This window comes from Epinephelus moara, chromosome 14 (genome assembly GCF_006386435.1).
Source record: "Epinephelus moara isolate mb chromosome 14, YSFRI_EMoa_1.0, whole genome shotgun sequence".
In the NCBI taxonomy this organism is placed as follows: Eukaryota; Metazoa; Chordata; class Actinopteri; order Perciformes; family Serranidae; genus Epinephelus; species Epinephelus moara.
The window spans coordinates 39,143,183-39,150,223 of record NC_065519.1 but is presented as its reverse complement, the minus strand read 5'-3'; positions in this window follow the sequence as shown (position 1 = coordinate 39,150,223).

The window sequence follows — 7,041 nt, the reverse complement described above, 5'->3', positions numbered from 1 at the left end:
GACTCCAGGGATATTTGGACTATCAGTGTCCATGTCTGCTACAACACGTACTTTTTTTTAATTCTTTTTAAAAGAGCTCTCTCTCACTATTCCAACAATATCTCATTCATTTTTACTTGTTATTAGGCTTACAATGACATGAGAATGGTTTTGCAGATGTTCTTCAACAAAGGTGAATGAGAGATTTGAGTTTGGCATTAACTACCTTTTTGATTTCTTTACAAGCTCTTTCAAAGCAGATGTTGGCTTGACAAGTAAAGCGGCCGGCAAATAAAAATATAACAAAAAACAATGGAGTGCTGTCAGAAAGTTCTGGAAAGGAAGATGTGAGGATGGTTGGATTGATGGCAGTAGTAACTTCTTTGTTGCCTGGCCAAACCTCAGCTGTGCTTTACTTGTTTTCCTTCCTGACTGAAGAGATAAATTTAGCTTGGATGGAGACAATAGTTCTTAAAAGCATCCTGCCATCTGCAACACTGACTACTGAACCAATACTGACGCTGCACATTTAAAGGTACCACATGTGGCCTGATAGACTTATACTACCTGCAATGTGAGGGTCATGCGACCGACCAACCTGTTCTCATTCTGAAGCCCTCAAATGCCACCACTTTGTCTGTGATTTCACTGTCAGATACCAATGCTAAAAGCCACCTTTTGCAGCATTATGATACACTGCTGGGCAGTGTCAGTTTGTAACGTGGCCTGACAGAACCTTTTGCATTGTTAAATTCAAGTTAAATTTCTTTAAAGTTTTAGAGTCCTCACAGTGTGCGGAGCACAGAGAAGCAGTCAGAGCTACAGGCTACAGTGAGGCTAAAAACAGAGTTTTTCGAAACAACTTTTTATGTCGGGGCTGCAGCACACTTGGATCACTACGGATGTTGGAGATATTTTGTGATTTCAATTTTGTGTTCTTGGACATTAGTCTGGGGCGCCATCAGCCATTAGGTGTGCTAGCCACTCCGCAAGGGATGTGAGGACTCTAAAACTTCACCAGAGCATTCCTCGGCATGAGGGTGAGTAGATAATGGCTGAATTTTCATTTTTGGGTGCACTATCCTTTTAAGTATAAGTTACTGGTAGATATATTTTTTAACTGTGGACGGAGCCAGTCGAGCTGTTCCCTCTCTGAGGTGAGCCAAGCAAATCTGATTGGCTGCAGGTTTTAACTCCACAGTTAGTCTCGTGCACACATAAGAGTGATGTCAACCTTGTTGTGTCACTGTCAGCATTAAAGCAGATTTATTTCATAAAATGTTTAACTATTCCTTTAAAGGGAGCCTATAAGCTTGTTGCTGGTCCTTTAAAGATAAAAACTTTAGGTTACAAAGGTCAATCAATCAATCAATCAATTTTATTTATAAAGCCCAGGTAACCCCGGTTCTCTGAAAACATGAGTGAGGTATCTCACTATGGGGTACACCCCTCTGCATATTCCTCAGAAGCCCAATACCATTATGCCAGCCCTATAGACTGTATCAAGAGGAGGAACATCCTCTCCCTATAAAGAGGGTGATGCAGCATCACCAGCTCATTCAAAATAAGCACACCTCTTCCTCACTTCACGCAAGGAGGGTGGTCTGGTGAGATACCTCACTCCTATTATCAGAGAACCGGAGATACCTTTGTAACCTAAAGTGCTCTTTCAAACATCCACTCGGTATCTCACTATGGGGATATACTAGCTCCTGTATTGCCAGACAAGCTTATCTTGAAGACCGACTGCCACTCCCTAGGCTGACGGACCACGACCCTCAGAGGAGCCCACACTCAGCACGGTATGCGCCAAGGGCAGCGTATTGACATCCAACGCATGGAACCCTGCAAAAGTATGAGGCGAAGCCCAACTGGCCACCATGCATATATCTTGGATAGACACGCCTCTAAACAGGGCCCAGGATGTTGCCATCCCCCTAGTAGAGTGAGCGCGTAGACCCGCTGGGGCCTGAAGCCCCTTGCTGCTGTAGGCCAAAGAAATGGCCCCAACTATCCAATGAGAAAGCCGCTGTTTTGTGATAGGCTTCCCAATATGAGGTTTTGCCCATGACACAAACAGCTGATCTGTCTTCCCAAACCCTAGTTTTGTCCCACATAGATGCGTAATGCACGCACCTGGCACAATGCATGTAACCGCTCCTGTTCTGAAGAGGAGAAAGGAGGGGGGGGGGCTGCCAGTTCAAGGGGAAGACACATTAATCAAATCCAAACAGTTGACAAATCCCACAATGGGGCAAGCTGTTTGGATACTGGTTGCAGACGGCACTTCATAAAACAGCTGACAAGGGGATGTTGACCCACAGCCTTACCATCAAAATCAACATGGCACGCTGCAATAGCAGCCAAGTAAACCTTAACTGTGGAGAAGGCCTTGCCCTTACCAGCAAGCTGAGAATTACGGCCACTGAGTACTGGAAAGGCACCTGCCATGACCTTAAACTAGAGATGTACCGATACCACTTTTTCCTTCCCGATACCGAGTACCGATCCGATACCAGCGCGTAAAATAAAAATGGAAAATGGAATATAATCATCTGATTACAGACTTTTTGTGGAATGGAAAAAAAAATGAGAATAGCTCTGAAAAAACTGTTTGTCTCAAGAGAATGTGGTGATCTTTATAAAGACTGTATATTTATTTAATTCGAGGACCTTAAAGAGCAATTTAATTTAATTGATAAAGGGGATTTTTGGAAGTATTTGCAGCTCAGGAGTAGTATGAAATCCACTTTTAAGCTGGAAAGGGTAGAGGAAGAGGAGAATGAGGTCCAAAAATTTCTTAATTTACCTCATACTTTACATTCTGCATCAGGATTTTATAAGAAAATGTCAAATATACAAAAAAGAATGTGTGAAAGTCTGAGATTGATATGGCAAAAGGACCTTGGTAAAGAGATTAATGAGGAAACATGGCAAGATGTGATTTCAAATGTGGGATGGGCTACGAGGGATGTGAGATGTAAGTTTATCCACTATAAAATTGTACATAGATATTATTTCACACCCCTGAAACTGTTTAAAATGGGATTAACCCAGGACAAAAAGTGTTGGAAATGTAATAAAGAAGAGGGTACATTTCTTCATGCTATATGGGACTGTCCAAGGGCACTTCCTTTCTGGAAAATGATACGAAAAAAATTTGAAGAGTGGCTTAAATTACCTCTACTAGAATCACCACAGCTATGTCTGTTAGGAGACAAGTCCTAGTTGACAGGATGGGTATGTGTATTTATATGTGCGGGGATGCACGATGTGTCGGTAACTAGGTCGGTATCGGCTGATACTAGTCAAAAAATATTATTTTTATTTATTTGTTTTCCTCAACATGTCTGTCAGATCGACATCTCATTGTCATTCGGATGTACAAGTGGCCTATTGTTGCTGGCTGCTTGTGATTTTCAGGGTGGCTGTGACTTGTTGAGAGAACACAATATGGCAATCCAATGATTTGTAGATTTTTTAAAAATTTTTGGAGGTGAAAAAGGATATTATTTTTTTCAAATTTAGGCTATATAGTGTTTTTTAGCACAAAATTTAATTTTAGTATAGGCATGTCTTTGTTTTTGTAATGCCATAAAACCTTTTTTTGTCATTATTATCCAGTGTTGACACAGATCAAGACACAGGTTAAAGGTTAAAAGGTTAAAGGTTTCGCCTGCCTGTAGCGTGCGTATGCGTAATAACGTGAGGCATTACGTGGTATCGGACTGGTCATAGGCTGTACTCGCCGATACCCAATACCACATTTTTGGCAGTATCGGAGGCATTTCCGATACTGGTATCGGTATCAGTACAACTCTACCTTAAACACCAGTCCTCAAACACATGCCATTTGCAATCATATAGAGACCTGGTAGAAGAGTCTCTAGCATTCTGAATGGTGGCGATGACCATCTGTGAAAGTCCAACTGCATCCAAGTTCAGCCTCTCACGGGCCAAGCCCAGAGAGCCAGCCACTCTGGGTGAGGATGGAATATCTCCCCTCGTGCCTTCAATAGCAGGTCTCTGCGTAAAGGAAGAGGCCATGGTTGATCATATGCCTCCCCAGCCAATGAGGGGCTATCAGGATGAGTGATAAGCCCCTCTCCCTCACTCTGGCCAGCGTAAGTGGGATTAGGGCCAGAGGCGGAAATGCGTAAAGCAGAACCCTCGGCCACTCTTGTGCTAGTGCATCCACCCCCATCGGTGCATCCTGATCTCTCAGGGAAAAGAACATGGGGCACTGAGCGTTCTCCCTCGAGGCATACAGATCCACACTGGGGCAACTGTAGTGTGCCCAAATCTGGCTGGTTACCTCTGGGTGGAGTTTCCATTCTCCATAAAGAGGACTGCCTCTGGAAAGTAGATCTGCCCCCCATTTATAGGGAGAGGATGTTCCTCCTCTTGATGCAGTCGTCACGACTGCTGGCGTAATGGTATAATAGGAATACACAGAGGGGCGTACCCCATAGTGAGATACCGAGCGAATGTTTGAAAGAGAACTTCAGTTACAGTTTTTTGCACTTTGCACATGTAAGCTCTCACACTCGCGCATCTTGTATTTCTATAAGTCAGTCACATGGTTCACTTTAGAAAAGCGATGGAAATGCCCTCATGCCAATATGGCTGGAGAATACTGATATTGGTCTTTGGAAATAACAAATGCCATATATTATGTGAATATATGGCACATATATATATGTGAACTTTGAGTCATTTTAAGGTACGTCCTTGCCATGTTTCTTTGTGTTATTGGTGTCTGATTGCTGTCCATCTCTGACTGAGCCTTTACACATGTGATCTTTTTCATAAATAATATTTCGTTACTTTCATGATATTAATTTTAAATGTAAATGTAAAATTGTAAATTGTGATAGTTTGTGGAGTCATAAAATTGTTTTAATAAGCAGAAAGGATTGTGTATGACACAAAGTCACACATAAATTTGACATCTGTTTCTGCTGCTACACAGATGATACTGTTAGACAGATCAGAGTGAGGCAGCAGGGAAAGAACCTGGAGTGACTGCAGTATTGTCCATTAGATACTCAGAGTGTGGCAGTCTGGCACAGTCTAATTTGTCATGCCACAGTTTTACAATGAACTGAAAATATTTTCATACTTATCATATTAACATGACAGATTTTTAAAATGTGTTGTGCATCTACCACTCACTCCAAGTCAGTACCTGGAATTTAGTACCTGTGCCCTATAATAATATAAAAAAAGAAAATAGACCAGTAACTTAAACAAATCTCTGTAGATTGGTGCTGAAGTGATAGTTTTGTCTTGCTGGAAAGCTAACAGAGATTCTGCCTCCTATATGAAGCTGAAGCCATTGCGCCCTCTCCCTCTATCAGTGCTGTCTTCAGGCAGTCAATCTTCTCAGCAGCGGAGCGAAGACAGTAGGACTGATACTGACTGATGTCTGTGTTCTCCATTCTTTATAAATGTCACTCAATATCGTGATATCAGGAATACAATTATTTTATTGGCATTTTAGATTGCTTCCAGTAAGATATTATTGAGTTTATATAGAAGCTTCACTTCACTTTTTTACTGTTGCTACTCTAGAAACCAACATCTAGTTATATTTACAAAACTATTTCTAATCCTGTTCTGAATTCATTCTTTTTTAAAATAATATATTTTTCAAAAAGCTTTCTTTTTTAGGAATGAAAAATAACTGGAAGGAATATCGATTGAGAACCAGACTGATAAGGAGTAGTGATCAGATATTGCCTATTATGGTTCTCATCCCTATTCATCACATATTGCTGTCTGGTCAGCGGCTTTTCTACATATTATGCACTAGGTATCTTTCTGTGTTTGCTGTTGCATTACCAGATGCTGCAACCAACACTTGGATGTCAACAAAAGCATGTGGTTAGGTTTAGAAAAAAACATCATGGTTTTGCTCTACATTCATACAGGAAGCAAACACCGAGCTCCCGGGTGAAAGTTTGGGGTTCACTGGACCTATCTACCACCCCTCCTTCCCACCCTGTAGGGACTTTCCAGCTCCTTATATTCTGTCAGTACCAGGTGCATTTTAAATTGTGCAAAAATAAAACCAAACAAACATGGGAATGGCTGAACAGAGGGACAGAGAGGCAGATGTTGTGACAGACACCAGGCTGTTCTCATGCACTGTTGGTACATTTTCCCACAAAATGTAATGCACACAAATTAGTACATATCCCACGTAATCATGAACCAGTAATTTTTGCATAAGCAACATTTTTTGGAAGGCTGTGATCATGTGACCAATATGCTGACGGTAGTAAACAAGGAAACAGTCCCAAGCGATCCAGTAAGGAGGCAGGTTGAGGTGGTGGATGTGTGGCAAAACACACGACTTTCCCGAGGAGATTTGTGCTCAGAATCATGTGAACTTAAAGGATGACATGTTTTTTATAGTGCTTTCTGTGTCTCTGGGGGCTGTTTCTAAACCCGCTCTTCTTTCATCAAACAGTGACATCAGTGGTGCTCAGAAGAACCACATGCTGTTTTGGCTTGTATTTCTAATCTCCACCTCTGAGTATTCATGGGGTGTACTCTATATGCATCTATGCAAAATCTTCTCTCTTGTTATGGGCTGCAAACTAGCTACATGCTCACCAAAATTGCATCATTTATTATGAGTGCAGAGAATTGCAGACAAAGATAATTAGGGGCCGGGCAGCCTAAGCTGCCAGGACCCTATTGTTTTGCTGCATGTTCTTCTTCTTCTTCTTCCGAGGAACTCAAACTTCCCATGCGCGAAAAATCACCAAACTTTGCACAAAGGTCCAGTCCCATGCCAGATTGCCTCAGCTGCAAAAACAGGCCAATAGTCCTGATGGTGGCGCTACAGCAAGCCTCTAAAGTTCAAAATTTTGAAAATTCACAACAAATCAACCATACGTGCTACAGATTTGAAACCTATTGCAAATTATGAAGTTCATCACTCTGTTTTTTTCAGAAACTGTATTCAGATTCAGATTCAGATTCAGAATACTTTATTAATCCCCGGGGGGAAATTGTTTTCGTTCCAATGCTCCGTGCAAAGTAGAAATAGAA